The following is a 22,432-nucleotide window of genomic DNA, read 5'->3' as shown; positions in this document are numbered from 1 at the left end:
ATGGATTGGGAGTCAACACTCAGTTAAAAATCCCCTGCCTCCTCCTTTTCCCAACGATTGTAGAACCAGATATATAAAAACTAAAAAGAGTTTACAATCCCTAAAAATTATAAACACTTTTTGGAATTATCTTTTTCTACATTTGTGCATTGTGCATTTCCATTTTATATGTATACTTTTTTCTTAAATCAAAACTTGAGTTTTCACGTTCCCATCATGTTGTAAACAAAAAAATAGAGATAAAAGGCAAATAGATCACAACAAAATGAAAATTTTAGGGTTTATGCGTGGAAAGAATTTAAAGCAGTAAACAAATGTAAGTAAAGAAAATTTATTCAGAAACACAAATAAACACAAAATTTTTGTTTTCCAAGTTTGGGAAATGCCACTAGTTCAACCCTAATTGCTCGGATTTTTATAAGAAATAGGTTTTTCTACACATGTTTTAAAAAATGGATAGACATGCATGAAACATGTTAAAGATGCAAATGACCTATGGATCCAAACCTTTTAATGAGAATGACATTAAATTCTCAAATGTACATGCGTTGGGATATTTATCCGAGTCAAACAAGCCATTATTTTGCCCATTTACAAAAAGCTGACCTAACGATCATAGATGATTGTAAAGTGATTTATCATGCATAACGGGCTACATTTTTGTAAGGAAAGACTTTTGGATTCGGAGTCAACATTCAGTTAAAAATCCCCTGCCTCCCAATTTTCCCGACGATTGCAAAACCTGATATATAAAAACTCAAAAAAGTTTACAATCCCTTAAAATTATAGACAATTTTTGGAATTATCTCTCTCTAACTTTGTGCATTGTGCATTTCCATTTTGGATGTATACTTTTTTCTTAAATAAAAACATGAGTTTTGACTTTCCCTTCATCTTGTAAACAAAAAAAGAGATAAAAGGCAAATAGATCACAACAAAATGAAAAGTTTAGGGTTTATGTATGGAAAGAATTTAAAGCAATAAACAAATGTAAAAGAAGAAAAATTATTCATGCACCACAAATGAACATAAAATTTTTGTTATTTGAGCTTGGGAAATTCCACTAGTTCAACCATTAATGCTCGTAGTTTTTTAAGAAAGAGATTTTTCTACACCTGATTTAAAAAATGGATAAGCATGCTTGAAAGATGTTAAAGATGCAAATGACCTATGGATCCAAACCTTTTAAAGAGAATAACATTAAATTCTAAAGTAAATGTGCGGTGGGATATTTACCTGAATCAAACAAGCCATTATTGTGCCCATTTACAATAAGTTTGTAAAGTGATTTATCATGCGTAATGGGCTATGTTTTTGTGTAAAATGATTTATGGATTTGGAGTCAACACTTCATTAAAAATCCCTCGCCTCACCCTTTTCCCGACGATTACAGAACAAGATATATAAAACCTAAACAGAGTTTAGAATCCCTAAAAATTACATGCAGTTTTTGGAATTATCTCTCACTAAATTTGTGCATTGTGCATTTCGATTTTATACGTATACTTTTTTCTTAAATCATAACTTGAGTTTCACTTTCCCTTCATGTCGCAAACAAAAAAAGAGATAAAAGGCAAATAGATCACTACAAATTGAAAATTTTAGAGTTTATGTAAGGAAAGAATTTAAAGCAATAAACAAATGTAAGTAAAGAAAGTTTGTTCACACACCACAAATGAACACAAAAGGTTTTGTTATCCAAGTTTGGGAAATTCTACATGTTCAACCCTAATAGCTAAGAATTTCATAAGAAAGAGATTTTTCTACACATGTTTTAAAAAATCGACAGGCATTGTTGAAACATATTAAAGATGCAAATGACCTATGGATCAATACCTTTTAAAGAGAACAACAATAAATTCTCAAGTGAACGTGCGGTGGGATATTTACCCGAGTCAAACAAGCCATTATTTTGCCCATCTACCAAAAGCCGACCTACCGACCATAGATGATTGTCAAGTGATTTATCATGCGTAACGGGCTATTTTTTTGTAAGGAAGGACTTATGGATTGGGAGTCAACACTCAGTTAAAAATCCCCCGTCACCCCCTTTTCCAAACGATTGTAGAACCAGATATATAAAAACTAAAAAGAGTTTACAATCCCTAAAAATTACAAACACTTTTGGGAATTATCTTTTTTGACATTTATGCATTGTGCATTTCCATTTTATATGTATACTTTTTTCTTAAATCAAAACTTGGGTTTTCACTTTCCCATCATCTCGCTAACAAAAAAAGAGATAAAAGGAAAATAGATCACAACAAAATGAAAATTTTAGGGTTTATGTGTGGAAAGAATTTAAAGCAATAAAATAATGTAAGTACTGAAAATTTATTCACACACCATAAATGAACACAAAATTTTTGTTATCCAAGTTTGGGAAATTCCTCTAGTTCAACTCTTATATCCGGAATTTTATAAGAAAGAGATTTTTCTACACTTGTTTTAAAAACTGGATAGGCATGCTTGAAACATGTTAAAGATGAAAATGACCTATGGATTCAAACCTTCTAAAGAGGATAAAATTAAATTCTCAAGTGAAAGTGCAGTGGTATACTTACCCGAGTCAAACGAGCCATTATTTTGCCCGTTTACAAAAAGGTAACCTACCGATCATAGATGATTGTAATGATTTATCATGCTTAACGCGCAATAGTTTTGTAAGGAATGACTTATGGATTGGGAGTCAACACTCTGTTAAAAATCCATCGCCTCCCCCTTGTCCCAACGATTGCAGAACCTCATATATAAAAACGAAAAAGAGTTTACAATCCCTAAAAATTATAGAAACTTTTTGGAATTATCTCTCTCTACATTTGTGCATTGTACATTTCCATTTAAGATGTATACTTTTTTATTAAATCAAAACTTGAGTTTACACTTTCCGTTTATTCGTAAACAAAAAAAGAGATAAAAGGCAAATAGATCAGAACAAAATGAAAATTTTAGAGTTTATGTATGGAAAGAATTTTAACCAATAACAAATGTAAGTAAAGAAAGTTTATTCACACACCACAAATGAACACAAAAGTTTTGTTATCCAAGTTTGGGAAATTCCACTAGTTCAACCCTAATAGCTTGGAATTTTATAAGAATGAGATTTTTCTTCACATGTTTTAAAAATTGGATATGCATGCTTGAAACAAGTTAAAGATGCAAATGCCCTATAGATCCAAACCTTTTAAAGAGAATAACATTAAATTCTCAAGTGAACGTGCGGTGGGATATTTACCTGAGTCAAACAAGCCATTATTTTGCCCATTTACAAAAATCTGACCTAACGATCATAGATGATTGTAAAGTAAATTATCATACGTAAAGAACTATATTTTTGTCAGCAATGACTTATGGATTGGGAGTCAACACTCAGTTAAAAATCCCCCGCCTCCCCCTTTTTCCGATGATTGCAGAACCTTATATATAAAAAATAAAAAGAGTTTACAATCCCTAAAAATTACTGACACTTTTTGGAATTATCTCTCTCTACATTTGTACATTGTGCATTTCCATTTTAGAAGTATACCTTTTTCTTAAATCAAAACTTGAGTTTTCACTTTCCCTTCATCTTGTGAACAAAAAATGTGATAAAAGGCAAATAGATTAGAACAAAATGAAAATTTTAGAGTTTATGTATGGAAAGAATTTAAAGCAAAAACAAATGTAAGTAAAGAAAATTTATTCACACACCAGAAATGAACACAAAAGTTTTGTTATCCAAGTTTGGGAAATTCCACTAGTTCAACCCCAATAGCTTGGAATTTTATAAGAAAGAGATTTTTCTTCACATGTTTTAAAAATTGGATATGCATGCTTGGAACAAGTTAGAGATGCAAATGACCTATGGTTCCAAACCTTTTAAATAGAATAACAATAAATCCTCAAGTGAACGTGCAGTGGGATATTTACTTGAGTCAAATAAGCCATTAGTTTGCCCATTTACAAAAATCTAACCTAATGATCATAGACGATTATAAAGTGAATTATCATATGTAAAGGACTATATTTTTTTCAGGAATGACTTATGGATTGGAAGTCAACACTCGGTTAAAAATTCCCCGCCTCTCCCTTTTCCCGATGATTGAAGAACCTTATATATAAAACTAAAAACAGTTTACAATCCCTAAAAATTACTGACACTTTTTGGAATTATCTCTCTCTACATTTGTACATTGTGCATTTCCATTTTAGATGTATACCTTTTTCTTAAATCAAAACTTGATTTTTTACCTTCCCTTCATCTCGTGAACAAAAAAAGTGATAAAAGGCGAATAGATTAGAACAAAATGAAAATTTTAGAGTTTATGTATGGAAATAATTTAAAGCAATAACAAATGTAAGTAAAGAACATTTATTCACACACCACAAATGAACACAAAAGTTTTATTATCCAAGTTTGGGAAATTCCACTAGTTCAACCCTAATAGCCTGGAATTTTGTAAAATGAGTTTTTTTACACATGTTTCAAAAAATGGATATGCATGCTTGAAACATGTTAAAGATGCAAATGACCTACGGATCCAGACCTATGGATCCAAACGTTTTAAAGAGAATAACATTAAATTCTCATGTGAACATGCGGTGGGATATTTACACGAGTCAAAAAGCTGACCTAACTATCATAGATGAATGTAAAGTGATTTATCAAGCGTAACGGGCTATATTTTTGCAAGGAATGACTTATGGATTGGGAGGTAACACTTAGTAAAAAATCCTCTGCCTCTCCCTTTTCCTGATGATTGCAAAACCTTGTATTCAAAAACTAAAAAGAGCTTACAATCCCTAAAAATTACAGACACTTTTTGGAATTATCTCTCTCTACATTTGTGCAATGTGCATTTCCATTTTAGATGTATAATTTTTTCTTAAATAAAAACTTGAGTTTTCTCTCTCCCTTCTTCTTGTAAATAAAAAAATTGATAAAAGGCAAATAGATCAGAACAAAATTAAAATTTTAGAGTTTTGTATGGAAAGAATTTAAAACAATATCAAATGTACGTAAAGAAAATTGATTCACACACCACAAATGAGCACAAAAGTTTTGTTATCCATGTTTGGGAAATTCCACTAGTTCAACTCTAATAGCTTGGAATTTTATAAGAAAGAGATTTTTCTACACATGTTTTAAAAAATGGACATGCCTGCTTGAAATGTCTTAAAGATGCAAATGACCTGTGGATGCAAACCTTTTAAAGAGAATAACATTAAATTCTCAAGTGAACGTGTGGTGGGATATTTACCCGAGTCAAACACACCATTATTTTGCTCATTTACAAAAAGCTCACCTAATGATCAAAGATGATTGTAAAGTGATTTATCTTGTGTAACGGGCTATATTTTTGTAAGGAATGTCTTTTGGATTGGGAGTCAGCACTCAGTTAAAAATCCCCTGCCTCCCCTTTTTCCTAACGATTGAAAAACCTTGTATATAAAAACTAAAGAGAGTTTACAATCCCTAAAAATTAGAAACACTTTTTGGAATTATCTCTCTCTACATTTGGCCATTGTGCATTTTGATTTTAGATGTATACTTTTTTCTTAAATCAAAACTTGAGTTTTCATATTCCCTTCATCTCGTAAACAAAAAAAAAAGATAAAAGGCCATCAGAACAAAATGAAAATTTTAGAGTTTGTGTATGGAAATAATTTAAAACAATAGAAAATGTAAGTAAAGAAAATTTATTCACACACCACATATCAATACAAACTTTTGTTATCCAAGTTTGGGAAATTCCACTAGTTCAACCCTAATAGCTTGGAATTTTATAAGAAAAATATTTTTCTACACATGTTTTAATTAATTGATATGTATGCTTGAAACATGTTAAAGATGCAAACGACCTATGGATCCAAACCTTTTAAAGAGAATAACATTAAATACTCAAGTGAACGTGCAGTGGGATATTTACCCGAGTCAAACAAGCCATTATTTTTCCCATTTACGAAAAGATGACCTAACAATCATAGATGATTGTAAAGTGATTTATCATGCGTAACAGGCTATATTTTTTGTATGGATTGACTTATGTAATTGGAGTCAACACTCAGTTAAAAATCCTCTGCCTCGCCCTTTCCCTAACGATAGAAAAACCTTGTAAATAAAAAATAAAAAGAGTTTACAATCCCTAAAAATTACAAAGATTTTTTTGAATTATCTTTCTCTATTTGTGCATTGTGCATTTCCATTTTGGATATATACTTTTTTCTTAAATCAAAAGTTGAGTTTTCACTTTCCCTTCATCTTGTAAACAAAAAAAGAGACAAAATGATCACAACAAATGAAAATTTTAGAGTTTATATATAGCAAGAATCTAAAAAAATAAAAAATGTATGTAAATATAAATCTTCACACACCCCAAATGAACACAAAAGTTTTGTTATCCAAGTTTGGGCAATTCCACTTGTTCAACCCTAATAGCTAGGAGTTTTATTAGAAAGAGATTTTTCTACACATGTTTTAAGAATTGGATATGCATACTTGAAACATGTTAAAGATGCAAATGACCTATGGATCCAAACCTTTTAAAGAGAGTAACATTAAAATCCCAAGTGAATGTGAGGTGGGATATTTACCCGAGTCAAATAAGCCATTATTTAGCCCATTTCTAAAAAGCTGACCGAATGATCATAGATGATTGTAAAGTGAATTATCATGCGTAACGGGTGATATTTTTGTAAGGAATGACTTATGGATTGGGAGTCAATACTCAGTTAAAAATCACCCGCCTCCCCCATTTCCCGACGATTGCAAAACCGTGTATATAAAAACTTAAAAGAGTTTACAATCCCTAAAAATTACAGACACTTTTTGGAATTATCACTCTCTACATTTGTGCATTGTGCATTTCCATTTTAGATGAATACTTTTTTGTTAAATCAAAACTTGAGTTTTTCACTTTCCCTTAATCTCGTAAACAAAAAAAGAGATAAAAGGCAAAATGATCACAAAAAAAATTAAAATTTTAGAGTTTATGTATAGAAAGAATTTAAAGCAATAACAAATGTAAGTAAGGAAAATTTATTCACACACCACAAATGAACACAGAAGTTTTGGTATCCAAATTTGGGAAATTCTACTAGTTCAACCCTAATAGCTTGGAATTTTATTAGAAAGAGATTTTTCTACACATGTTTTAAAAAACGATATGCATTATGTGAAAAGATGCAAATGACCTATGGATCCAAACCTTTTAAAGAGAATAACATTAAATTCTAAAGTGAACATGTAGTGGGATATTTACCCGAGTCAAACAAACCATTATTTTGCCCATTTACAAAAAGCTGACCTAACAATCATAGATGATTGTAAAGTGATTTATCATGCGTAACAGGCTATATTTTTGTAAAGAATGACTTATGGATTGGTAGTCAACCCTCTGTTAAAAATCTCCCACCTCCCCCTTTTCCCAATGATTGGAAAACCTTGTAAATAAAAACTAAAAAGAGTTTACAATCCCTAAAAATTACAGACACTTTTTGAAATTATCTCTCTCTACATTTTTGCATTGTGCATTTTTATTTTAGATATATACTTTTTTCTTAAATCAAAATTTGACTTTTCACTTTTCCTTCATCTCGTAAACAAAAAAAGAGATTAAAGGCAAATAGATCGTAACAAAATGAAAATTTTAGAGTTTATGTATGGAAAGAATTTCAAACAATAACAAATGTAAGTAAAGAAAATTTATTCACACACCACAAATGAACACAAAACTTTTCTTATCCAAGTTTGGGAAATTCCACTAGTTCAACCCCAATAGCTTGGAATTTTATAAGAAAGAGATTTTTCTACACATGTTTTCAAAAATGGATATGCATGCTTGAAACATGTTAAAGATGCAAATGACCTATGGATCCAAATGTTTTAAAGAGAATAATATTAAATACTCAAGTGAACGTGCGGTGGGATATTTACCCAAGTCAAACAACCATTATTTTGCCCATTTCCAAAATGCTGACCTAACGATAATAGATGATTGTAAAGTGATTTATCTTGTGTAATGGGTTATATATTTTGTAAGGAATGACTTATGGATTGGGAGTCCACACATAGTTAAAAATCACTGGCCTCCCCCTTTTCCCGATGATTGCAAAACCTTGTATATAAAAAATAAAAATACTTTACAATCTCTACAATTTACAGACACTTTTTGGAAGTATCTCTCACTACATTTGTGCATTTTGCATTTCCATTTTAGATGTATACTTTTTTCATGAATCAAAACTTGAGTTTTAACTTTCGCTTCATCTCGTAAACAAAAAAAGGGATAAAAGGCAAATAGATCAGAAAAAAACAAAAATGTTAGAGTTTATGTTTGGAAAGAATTTAAAGTAATAAAAAATGTAAGTAAAGAAAATTTATTCATAAAGCACAAATGAACACTAAAGTTTTGTTAACCAAGTTTGGGAAATTTCACAAGTTCAACCATAATAGCTTGGAATTTTATTAGAAAGAGATTTTTCAACACATGTTTTAAAAAACGGATATGCATTATGTTAAAGATGCAAATGACCTATGGATCCAAACCTTTTAAAGAAAATAACATTAAATTCTCAAGTGAACGTGCGGTGGGATATTTACCCTAGTCAAACAAGCCATTATTTCGCCCATTTACAAAAAGCTTACCTAAAAATCTTAGATGACTGTAAAGTCATTTATCATGCGTAACAGGCTATATTTTTTTTAAGGAATCACTTATGGATTGGGAGTCAACACTCAGATAAAAATCCCTCGCCTCCCCCTTTTCCCGTCGATTGCAAAACCTTTTAAATAAAAACTGAAAATAGTTTAAAATCCCTAAAAATTACAGACACTTTTTAGAATTATCTCTCTCTATATTTATGCATTGTGCATTTTCAATTTAGATATATAGTTTTTTCTTAAATCAAAAATTTAGTTTTCACTTTCCCTTCATCTCATAAACAAAAAAAGAGATAAAAGGCAAATAGATCACAAAAAAATGAAAATTTTGGAGTTTATGCTTTGAAAGAATTTAAAGTAATAACAATTGTAAGTAAAGAATATTTATTCACACACCACAAATGAACACAAAAGCTTTATTATCCAAGTTTGGGAAATTCCACTTGTTCAACCTTTATAGCATGGAATTTTATAAGATAGAGATTTTTCTACACATGTTTTAAAAAATGGATATGCATGCTTGAAACATGTTAAAGATGCAAATGACCTATGGATCCAAACCCTTTATAAAGAATAACATTAAATTCTCAAGTGAACGTGCTGTGGATATTTACTCGAGTCAAACAAGCCATTATTTTGGTCATTTAAAAAAAGTTGACCTAATGATCATAGATAATTGTAAAGTGATTTATCATGCATAATGGGCTATATTTTAGTAAGGAATGACTTATGGATTGGGAGTCAACACTCAGTTCAAAATCCCTCGCTTACCCCTTCTCCCGATGATTGCAAAACCTTGTTTATAAAAACTAAAAAGAGTTTACAATCCCTAAAAATTACAGGCACTTTTTGGAATTATCTATATCTACATTTGTGCATTGTGCATTTCCATTTTAGATGTATAATTTTTTCTAAAATCAAAACTTGTGTTTTCAATTTCCCTTTATCTCGTAAACAAATAGAGAGATAAAAGGCAAATAGATCAGAATAAAATGAAAATTTTAAAGTTTATGTTTGGAAGGATTTTAAAGCAATAACAAATGTAAGTGAAGAAAATTTATTCACATACGAAAAATAAACACAAAAGTTTTAGAATCCAAGTTTGGGGAAATTCCACTAGTTCAACCCGAATAGCATGGAATTTTATTAGAAAGAGATTTTTCAACACGTGTTTTAAAAAACAGATATGCATTATGTTAAAGATGCAAATGACCTATGGATCCAAACCTTTTAAAGGGAATAACATTAAATTCTCATGTGAACGTGCGGTGGGATATTTATCCGAGTCAAACAAGCCATTACTTTTTCGATCGACAAAAACCTGACCAAACGATCACAGATGATTTTAAAGTGATTTATCATGCATAACGGGCTATTTTTTTGTACGGAATTACTGACGGATTGGGTGTCAACACTTAGTTAAAAATCCCCCGCCTCCCCCTTTGCTAGAAGATTGTAAAACCTTGTATATAAAAACTAAAAAGAGTTTACAATCCCTAAAAATTATAGACACTTATTGGTATTATCACTCTCTACATTTGTGCTTCGTGGATTTCCATTTTAGATGTTTACTTTTTTTTTAAATCAAAGCTTGAGTTTTCCCTTTTCCTTCATCTCGTAAACAAAAACAGAGATAAAAGGCAAATAGAGCATAACAAAATGAAAGTTTTATAGTTTATGCACGGAAAGAATTTAAAGCAATAATAAATTTAAGTAAAGAAAATTTATTCATACACCACAAAAAAGCACAAAAGTTTTGTTAACCAGGTTTGGGAAATTCCACGAGTTACCCCCTAATAGCTTGGAATTTTATGAAAAAGAGATTTCTCTACACATGTTTTAAAAAATGGATATGCATGCTTGATACACGTTAAAGATGGAAATGACCTATGTATCCAAACATTTTAAACAGAAAACATTAAATTCTCAAGTGAACGTGCAGTGGGATATACCCGACTCCAACAAGCCATTATTTTGCCCATTTACAAAAAGCTAACCCAAAGATCATAGATGATTGTAAAGCGATTTATCATTCAGAATGGGCTATATTTTTGTAAGGAATGTCCTATGGATTGGGAGTCAACACTCAGTTAAAAATCCCCTGCCTTCCCCTTTTCCTGAAGATTGCAAAACCTGATATATAAAAACAAAAAAGAGGTTACAATCCCCAAAAATTATAGAAACTTTTTGGAATTATCTCACTCAACATTTGTGCATTGTGCATTTCCATTTTAGATGTTTACTTTTTACTTAAATCAAAACTTAAGTGTTCACGTTCCCTTCATCTCGTAAACAAAAAAAGAGATAAAAAGCAAATAGCGCACAACAAAAAAAAAAATTTAGGGTTAATGTATGGAAAAAATTTAAAGCAATAACAAATGTATGTGAATAAAATTTATTCACACACCACTAATGAACACAAAGGTTTTGTTATCCAAGTTTGGGAAATTCCACTAGTTCAAACCTAATTGCTTGGAATTTTATAAGAAAGAGATTTTTGTACACATGTTTTAAAAAAATGGATATGCATGCTTGAAAGATGTTAAAGATGCATTTGACCTATGGATCCAAGCCTTTTAACTTAGAATAACATTAAATTCTCAAGTTATTGCACAGTGGGATATTTACCCGAGTCAAACAAGTCATTATGATGCCCATTAACATAAAGTTGACCTAACAATCAAAGATGATAGTAAAGGTCTTTATCATGCGTAACGGGCTATATTTTTGTAAGGAATGAATTATGGATTGGGAGTCAACCCTCAGTTAAAAATCTCCCGCCTCCTCTTTTTCCCGATGATTGCAAAACCTGATATATAAATACTTAAAAGAGTTTACGATCCCTAAAAATTATAGACACTTTTTGGAATTATCTCACTCTACATTTCTGCATTGAGCATTTCCATTTTAGATGTGCACTTTTTCCTTAAATACAAACTTGAGTTTTCACTTTTCCTTCATCTCGTAAACAAAAAAAAGAGATAAAAGGTAAATAGAACACAACAAAATGAAAATTTTAGTGTTTATGTATGGAAAGAATTTAAAGCAATAGACAAATGTAAGTAAATAAATTTTATTCACACACGACAAATGAACACAAAAGTTTGGTTATCTAAGTTTGGGAAATTACTCTAGTTCAACTCTAATAGCTCAGAATTTTATAACAAATAAAATTTTATACACTTGTTTTAAAAAATGGATATGCATGCTTGAAACATGTTAAAGATGCAAATGACTTATGGATCCAAAACTTTTAAAGATAATAACATTAAATTCTCAACTGAACGTGCAGTGGGATATTTACCCGAGTCAAACAAGCCATTATTTTACCCATTTACAAAAAGATGACTTAACGATCATAGATGATTGTAAAGTAATTTATCATGCATAATGGACTTTATTATTTTAAGGAAAGACTTATGGATTGGGAGTCAACACTCAATTAAAAATCCCCCGTCTCCCCCTTTTTTCCCGAAGATTGAAGAACCTGATATATAAAAATGAAAAAGAGTTTACAATCCCTAAAAATTACAGACACTTTTTGAAATTATCTCTCTCTACAATTCTTCATTGTGCATTTCCTTTTTAGATGCATACTTTTTTCATAAATCAAAACTTGAGTTTTCATTATCCCTTCATCTCGTAAACAAAAAAAGAGATAAAAGGCAAATAGATCACAACAAAATGAAAATTTTAGGGTTTATGTATGGAAAGAATTTAAAGCAATAAACAATGTAAGAAAATAAAATTTTTTCACACACCACATATGAACACAAAAATTTTGTTAACCTAGTTTGGGAAATTGCACTTGTTCAACCCTAATAGCTCGGTATTTTATAAGAAAGAGATTTTTCTACACATGTTTTAAAAAATGGATAGGCATGCTTGAAACATGTTATAGATGCAAATGACCTATGGATCCAAACCTTTTAAAGAGAATAACATTAAATTCTCATGTGAACATGTGTTGGGATATTTACCCGAGTCAAACAAACCATTATTTTGCCCATTTACAAAAGCTGAGCTAACGTACATAGATATTTGTAAAGAGATTTATCTTGCATAACATACTATATTTTTGTAAGGAATGACTTATGGATTGGGATTCAACACTCCGTTCAAAATCCCCCGCCTCCCCCTTCCCCCTTCTCCCGACGATTGCAGAACCTGATATATAAAAACTAAAATGAGTTTACAATCCCTAAAAATTACAGACACATTTTGGAATTTTGGAATTATCTCTCTGTACATTTGTGCATTGTGCATTTCCATTTTAGATATATTCTTTTTTCTTAAATCAACACTTTCCCTTCATCTCGTAAACAGAAAAAGAGATAAAAGGAAAATAGATTACAACAAAATAAAAATTTTAGAGTTTATGTATCGAAACAATTTAAAGCAATAAAAAAATGTAAGTAAATAAAATTTATTCACACACCACAAATGAACACAAAAATTTTTTTATCCAAGTTTGGGAAATTCCACTAGCTCAACCCTAATAGTTCGGAATTTTATAAGAAAGAGATTTTTCTACACATGTTTTTAAAAATGGATATGAATGCTTGAAGCATGTTAAAGATGCAAATGACCTATGGATCCATAACTTTTAAAGAGAATAACATTAAATTCTCAAGTGAATGTGTGTTGGGATAGTTACCCGAGTCAAAAAAGCCATTATTTTGCCAATTTACAATAACCTAACCTAAAGATCATAGACGATTGTAAAGTGATTTATCATGCATAACGGGCTATATTTTTGTAAGGAATGACTTATGGATTGGGAGTCAAACCTCAGTTAAAAATCGTTCGCCTCCCCCTTTTCCCAATGATTGCAAAACCTGATATATAAAAATTAAAAAAAGTTTACAATCCCTAAAAATTACGAACACTTTTTGGAATTATCTCTCTCTAAATTTGTGCATTGTACAATTCCCTTTTAGATGTATTCCTTTTCCTTAAATACAAACTTGTGTTTTCACTTTTCCTTCTTCTTGTAAACAAAAAAAAGAGATAAAAGACAAATAGATCACAACAAAATGAAAATTTAGAGTTTATGTATGGAAAGAATTTAAAGCAATAAAGAAAATTTATTAACACACACAAATGAACCAAAATGTTTTCTTATCAAAGTTTGGGAAATTCCACTAGTTCAACCCTTATAGCTCGGAATTTTATAAGAAAGAGATTTTGCTACACATGTTTTAAAAAATGGATAGGCATGCTTGAAACGTGTTAAAGATGCAAATGACCCATGGATCTAAACCTTTTAAAGAGAATAACATTAAATTCTCAAGTGAACGTGCGTTGGGATATTTACCCGAGTCAAACAAGCCATTATTTTGCCCAGTGACAAAAAGATGACCTAACGATCATAGATGATTATAAAGTGATTTATCATGGGTAATGGGCTATAATTTTTTGTATGGAATGACTTATGGATTGGGAGTCAACACTCCGTTAAAAATCCCCCGCCTCCCCCTTTTCCCGAAGATTGCAAAACCTAATATATAAAAACTAAAAAGTGTATACAATCCCTAAAATTACAAACACTTTTGGAATTATCTCATTCAAAATTTATGCATTGTGCATTTCCATTTTAGATGTATACTTATTCTTAAATACAAACTTGAGTTTTCACTTTCCCTTCTTCTCGTAAAAAAAAAAAGAAGTGATAAAAGGCAAATAGATCACAACAAAATGAAAATTTTGGATTTTATGTATGGAAAGAATGAAAGCAATAAACAAATGTAAGTAAAGAAAATTTATTCACACACCACAAATGAACACAAATGTTTTGTTATCCAAGTTTTGGAAATTTCACTTGTTCAACCCTAAAAGATCGGAATTTTATAAGAAAGAGATTTTTCTACACATATTTTAAAAAATGGATATGCATGCTTGAAATTGTTAAAGATGCAAATGACCTATTTTCCTGAGTCAAACAAGCCATTATTTTGCCCATTTACAAAAAGCTGACCTAACTATCATAGATGAGTGTCAAGTGATTTATCATCCGTAACGGGCAATATTTTTGTTAGGAATAACTTATGGATTGGGAGTTAACACACAGTTAAAAATCACTCGTCTCCCCCTTTTCCCGATGATTGCAGAACCTGATATATATAAACTAAAAAGAGTTTACAATACTTAAAAATTACAGACACTTTTTGGAATTATCTCTCTCTACATTTGTGCATTGTGCATTTCCATTTTAGATGTGTAATTTTTTCATAAATCAAAACTTGAGTTTTCACTTTCCCTTCATCTTGTAAACAAAAAAAGAGACAAAAGGCAAATAGATCACTGAAAAATGAAAATTTTAGAGTATATGAATGTAAATAATTTAAAGCAATAAACAAATGTAAGTAAAGAAAATTTTTTCACACACTACAAATGAACACAAAAGTTTTTTTATTCAAGTTTAGGAAATTCCACTAGTTCAACCCTAATACCTCTGCATTTTATATGAAAGAGATTTTTCTACACATGTTTTAAAAAATGGATATGCATGTTTGAAACTTGTGAAAGATGCAAATGACCTATGGATCCAAACCTTTTAAAGAGAATAACATTAAATTCTCAAGTGAATGTGCGTTGGGATATTTAGCCGAATCAAGCAAGCCATTATTTTCCCTTTTCACAAATATCTGACCTAACGATCATAGATGATCATCATGTGATTTATTACATGTAACAGACTATATTTTTTTAACGAATGACTTATGGATTGGGAGTCAACACTCCGTTAAAAATCCCCTGCCTCCTTCTTTTCCCGACGATTGTAGAAACTTATATATAAAAACAAAAAAGAGTTTACAATCCCTAAAAATTACTGACACTTTTTGGAATTATTTCTGTTTACATTTTTGCATTGTGCATTTCCATTTTAGATATATACTTTTTTCTTAAATCATAACTTGAGTATTCACTTGTCCTTCATCTCGTAAACAAAAAAAGAGATAAAAGGCAAATAGATCACAGGAAAATGAAAATTTTAGGGTTTATGTATGCAAAGAATTTAAAGAAATAAAAAAATGTAAGTAAAGAAAATTTATTCACACACCACAAATGATTACAAAAGTTTTGTTATCCAAGTTTGGGAAATTCCACTAGTTCAACCCTAATAGCTCGGAATTTTAAAAGAAAGAGATTTTTCTACGCATGTTTTAAAAAATGGATAGGCATGCTTGAAACATATTAAAGATGCAAATGACTTATGGGTCCAAAACTTTTAATAAGAATACCATTAAATTCTCAAGTGAACGTGCATTGGGATATTTACCCGAGTCAAACAAGCCATTGTTTAACCCATTTACTAAAAGCTGACCTACCGATCATAGATGATTGTCAAGTGATTTATCATGCATAACGGGCTATATTTTGGTAAGGAAGGACATATGGATTGGTAGTCAACACTCAGTTAAAAATCCCCCGCTCCCCCTTTTTCCAACGATTGCAGAACCAGATATATAAAAACTAAAAAGATTTTAAAATCCCAAAAAATTACAAACACTTTTTGGAATTATCTTTTTTTACATTTGTGCATTGTGCATTTCCATTTTATATGTATACTTTTTTCTTAAATCAAAACTTGATTTTTCACTTTCCCCTCATCTCGTAAACAAAAAAAGAGATAAAAGGCAAATAGATCACAAGAAAATGTAAATTTTAGGGTTTATGTATGGAAAGAATTTAAAGCAATAAAAAAAATGTAAGTAAAGAAAATTTATTCACACACCAGAAGTGAACACAAAATTTTTGTTTTCCAAGTTTAGAAATGCCACTAGTTCAACCCTAATTTCTCGTAATTTTATAAGAATAAGGTTTTTCTACACATGTTTTAAAAAATGGATAGACATGCATGAAACATGTTAAAGATTCAAATGACCTATGGATCCAAACCTTTCAAAGAGAATAACATTAAATTCTCAAGTGAACGTGCGGTGGGATATTTACCAAAGTGAAACAAGCCATGATTTTGCCCATTTACAAAAAGCTGACCTAACGATCATAGATGATTGTAAAGTGATTTATCATGCGTAAATGGCTATATTTTTGTATAGAAAGACTTTTGGATTCGGAGTCAACACTCAGTTAAAAATCCCCTACCTACCCCTTTTCCCGACCATTGCAGAACCTGATATATAAAATATAAAAAGAGTTTACAATCCCTTAAAATTACAGAAATTATTTGGAATTATCTCTCTCTACATTTGTGCATTGTGGATTTCCATTTTGGACATATAATTGTTTCTTAAATAAAAACATGAGTTTTCACTTTTCCTTCATCTCGTAAACAAAAAAAGAGATAAAAGGCAAATAGATCACAACAAAATGAAAATTTTAGGGTTTATGTATGGAAAGCATTTAACACAATAAACAAATGTAAAAAAAATAAAAATTATCCACGCACCACAAATGAACACAAAATTTTTGTTATCCAAGTTTGGGAAATTCGATTAGTTCAACCCTTAAAGCTTATAGTTTTTTAAGAAAGAGATTTTTCTACACCTGATTTAAAAAATGGATAAGCATGCTTGAAACATGTTAAAGATGCAAATGGCCTATAGATCCAAACCTTTTAAAGAGAATAACATGAAAATCTCAAGTAAACGTGCGGTGGGATATTTACCCGAATCAAACAAGCCAATATTTTGCCCATTTACAAAAAGTTGACCTAACGATCAAAGATGATTGTAAAGTGATTTATCATGCGTAATGGGCTATATTTTTGTAGGAAATGACTTATGGATTGGGTGTCAACACTTCGTTAAAAATCCCCCGCCTCACCCTTTTCCCGACTATTACAGAACAAGATATATAAAAACTAAAAAGAGTTTACAATCCCTAAAAATTACATACACTTTTTTGGAATTATCTCTCACTACATTTGTGCATTGTGCATTTCCATTTTATACATATGCTTTTTTCTTAAATCATAACTTGAGTTTTCACTTTCCCTTCATCTCGGAAACAAAAAAAGAGATAAAAGGCAAATAGATCACTACAAAATGAAAATTATAGAGTTTATGTATGGAAAGAATTTGAAGAAATAAACAAATGTAAGTAAAGAAAGTTTGTTCACACACCACAAATGAACACAAAAGGTTCTGTTATCCAAGTTTGGGAAATTCTACATTTTCAACCCTAATAGCTAAGAATTTTATAAGAAAGAGATTTTTCTACACATGTTTTAAAAAATGGATAGGCATGGTTGAAACATATTAAAGATGCAAATAACCTATGGATCAAAACCATTTAAAGAGAATAAGATTAAATTCTCAAGTCAACGTGCGGTGGGATATTTACCCAAGTCAAAAAAGCCATTATTTTGCCCATCTACCAAAAACTGACCTACCGATCATAGATGATTGTCAAGTGATTTATCATGCTTAACGGGCTATATTTTTGTATGGAAGGACTTATGGATTGGGAGTCCACACTCAGTTAAAAATCCCCCGCCTCCCCCTTGTCCAACGATTGCAGAACCTGATATATAAATACTAAAAAGAGTTTACAATGCCTAAAAATTATAGACACTTTTGGGAATTATCTCTCTCTACATTTGTTCATTGTGGATTTCCATTTATGATGTATACTTTTTTCTTAAATCAAAACTTGAGTTTTCACTTTCCGTTTATTTCGTAAACAAAAAAATAAATAAAAGGCAAATAGATCAGAACAAAATGAAAATTTTAGAGTTTATGTATGGAAAAAATTTAAACCAATAACAAATGTAAGTAAAGAAAATTTATTCACACACCAAAAATGAACACAAAAAGTTTTGTTATCCAAATTTGGAAAATTCCACTAGTTCAACCCCAATAGCTTGGAATTTTATAAGAAATAGATGTTTCTATACATGTTTTAAAAAATGGATATGCATGCTTGAAACATGTTAAAGATGCAAATGACCTATGGATCTAAACATTTTAAAGAGAATAATATTAAATTCTCAAGTGAACGTGCGGTGGGATATTTACCCTAGTCAAACAACCATTATTTTGCCCATTTCCAAAATGCTGACCTAACGATAATAGAAGATTGTAAAGTGATTTATCATGCGTAACGGGTTATATTTTTTTTAAGGAATGACTTATGGATTGGGAGTCAACACACAGTTAAAAATCGCCTGCCTCCCCCTTTTCCCGACGATTGCAAAACCTTGTATATAAGAAATAAAAATAATTTTTAAAATCTCTACAAATTACAAACACTTTTTGGAATTATCTCTCAGTACATTTGTGCATCGTGCATTTCCATTTTAGATGTATACTTTTTTCATGAATCAAAACTTGAGTTTTAACTTTCCCTTCATCTCGTAAACAAAAAAAGTGATAAAAGGCAAGTAGATTAGAAAAAAATGAAAATTTTAGTGTTAATGTTTGGAAAGAATTTAAAGCAATAAAAAATGTAAGTAAAGAAAATTTATTCACTAAGCACAAATGAACACAAAAGTTTTGCTATCCAAGTTTGGGAAATTCTACAAGTTCAACCATATTAGCTTGGAATTTTATTAGAAAGAGATTTTTAACCACATGTTTTAAAAAATGGATATGCATTATGTTAAAGATGCAAATGACCATTGGAGCCAAACCTTTTAAAGTGAATAACATTAAATTCTCAAATGAACGTGGGTGGGATATTTACCCTAGTCAAACAAGCCATTATTTTGCCCATTTACAAAAAGCTGACCAAACAATCTTAGATGACTGTAAAGTGATTTATCATGCGTAACAAGCTATATTTCTTTTAAGGCATGACTTATGGATTGGGAGTCAACACTCAGTTAAAAATCCCCCGCCTCTCCCATTTCCCGTCGATTGCAAAACCTTTTAAATAAGAACTAAAAAGAGTTTACAATCCCTAAAAATTACAGACATATTTTGGAATTATCTCTCTCTACATTTGTGCACTATACATTTCCAATTTAGATGTATAGTTTTTTCTTAAATCAAAACTTTAGTTTTCACTTTCCCTTCATCTTGTAACCAAAAAAAGAGATAAAAGGCAAATAGATTACAACAAAATAAAAATTTTAGAGTTTATGTATTGAAAGAATTTAAAGCAATAAAAAATTTAAGTAAATAAAATTTATTCACACACCACAAATGAACATAAAAGCTTTGTTATCCAAGTTTGGGAAATTCCACTAGTTCAACCTTTATAGCATGGAATTTTATAAGAAGAGATTTTTCTACACATGTTTTAAAAAATGGATATGCGTGCTTGAAACATGTTAAAGATGCAAATGACCTATGGATCCAAACCTTTTATAGAGAATAACATTAAATTCTCAAGTGAACGTGTGGTGGGATATTTACCCGAGTCAAACAGCCCATTTTTTGGCAATTTAAAAAAAGCTGACCTAACGATCATAGATGATTGTAAAGTGATTTATCATGCGTAATGGGCTATATTTTAGAAAGGCATGACTTATGGATTGGGAGTCAACACTCAGTTAAAAATCCCTCGCTTCCCCCTTTTCCCGACGATTGCAAAACCTTGTTTATAAAAACTAAAAAGAGTTTACAATCCCTAAAAATTATAGACACTTTTTGGAATTATCTATCTCTACATTTGTGCATTGTGCATTTCCATTTTAGATGTATAATTTTTTCTAAAACTAAAACTTGAGTTTTCACATTCCCTTTATCTCCTAAACAAAAAAAGAGATAAAAGGCAAATAAATTAGAACAAAATGAAAATTTTAGAGTTTATGTTTGGAAAGAATTTAAAGCAATAAAAAATGTAAGTAAAGAAAATTTATTCACACACTACAAATAATCACAAAATTTTTGGTATTCAAGTTTGGGAAATTCCTCTAGTTCAACCCTAATAGCTTGGAATTTTATTAGAAAGAGATTTTTCAACATATTTTTAAAAAACGGATATGCATTATGTTAAAGATGCAAATGACCTTTGGATCCAAACCTTTTAAAGGGAATAACATTAAATTCTCATGTGAACGTGCGGTGGGATTTTTACCCGAGTCAAACAAGCCATTAACTTGAAGATTGACAAAAACCTGACCAAATGATCATAGATGATTTTAAAGTGATTTATCATGCGTAACGGGCTATATTTTTGTAAGGAATTACTTATAGATCGGGTGTCAACACTTAGTTAAAAATCCGCCGCCTCCCCCTTTTCCCGACGATTGCAAAACCTTGTATATAAAAACTAAAAAGAGTTTACAATCCCTAAAAATTACAGACAATTATTGGAATTATCTCTCTTTACATTTGGGCATCGTGAATTTCCATTTTAGATGTTTACTTTTTTTTTTAAAATCAAAACTTGAGTTTTCACTTTTTCTTCATCTCGTAAACAAAAACAAAGATAAAAGGCAAATAGGGTATAACAAAATGAAAGTTTAATAGTTTATGCACGGAAAGAATTTAAAGCAATAATAAATTTAAGTAAGGAAAATTTATTCACACACCACAAAAAACACAAAAGTTTTGTTAACCAAGTTTGGGAAATTCCTCTAGTTCAACCCTAATATCTTGGAATTTTATGAGAAAGAGATTTCTCTATACATGTTTTAAAAAATGGATACGCATGCTTGAAACACGTTAAAGATGCAAATGACCTATGGATCCAAACATTTTAAACAAAAAACATTAAATTCTCAAGTGAACTTGCAATGGGATATACTTGAGTCCAACAAGCCATTATTTTGCCCATTTACGAAAAGCTGACCCAAAGATCATAGATGATTGTAAAGTGATTTATCATTCATAATGGGCTATATTTTTGTAAGAAATGTCTTATGGATTGGGAGTCAACACTCAGTTAAAAATCCTCCGCGTCCCCCTTTTCCCGAAGATTGCAAAACCTAATATATAAAAACTAAAAAGAGGTTAGAATCCCTAAAAATTACAGAAACTTTTTGGAATTATCTCTCTCTCCATTTGTGCATTGTGCAATTCAATTTTAGATGTTTACTTTTTTCTTAAACCAAAACTTAAGTTTTCACTTTCCCTTCATCTCTTAAACAAAAAAAGTGATAAAAAGCAAATAGATCACAACAACAAAAAATTTATAGTTAATGTATGGAAAGAATTTAAAGCAATAACAAATGTAAGTAAAGAAAATTTATTCATGCACCACTAATGAACACAAAGGTTTTGTTATCCAAGTTTGGGAAATTCCACTAGTTCAAACCTAATTGCTTGGAATTTTATAAGAAAGAGATTTTTGTACACATGATTTAAAAAATGGATATGCATGCTTGAAAGATGTTAAAGATGCATTTGACCTATGGATCCAAACCTTTTAACTTTGAATAACATTAAATTCTCAAGTGATTATACGGTGGGATATTTACCCGAGTTAAACAAGTCATTATGTTGCCCATTAATAAAAAGCTGACCTAACGATCAAAGATGATTGTAAAGGTCTTTATCATGCATAACGGGCTATATTTTTGTAAGGAATGACTTATGGATTGGGAGTCAACACTCAGTTAAAAATCCCCCGCCTCCCCCTTTCCTGACGATTGCAAAACCTTGAATAAAAAAACTAAAAAGAAATTACAATCCCTAAAAATTACAGACACTTTTTGAAATTATCTCTCTCTACATTTGTGCTTGGTGCATTTTATTTTAGATGTATACATTTCTCTTAAATCAAAACTTGAGATTTCAGTTTCCCTTCATCTCGTAAACAAAAAAACAAATAAAAGGCAAATAGATCACATCAAAATGAAAATTTTAGAGTTTGTGTGGAAAGAATTTAAAGCAATACACAAATGTAAGAAAATAAAATTTACACACACATGCCACA

Source organism: Aristolochia californica, unplaced genomic scaffold, assembly GCF_029961685.1.
Source record: "Aristolochia californica isolate CCGP_79_NKW_82.1479 unplaced genomic scaffold, dmAriCali1.0.hap1 SCAF_1, whole genome shotgun sequence".
Taxonomy (NCBI): Eukaryota; Viridiplantae; Streptophyta; class Magnoliopsida; order Piperales; family Aristolochiaceae; genus Aristolochia; species Aristolochia californica.
Note: the sequence above shows the minus strand (reverse complement) of the source record.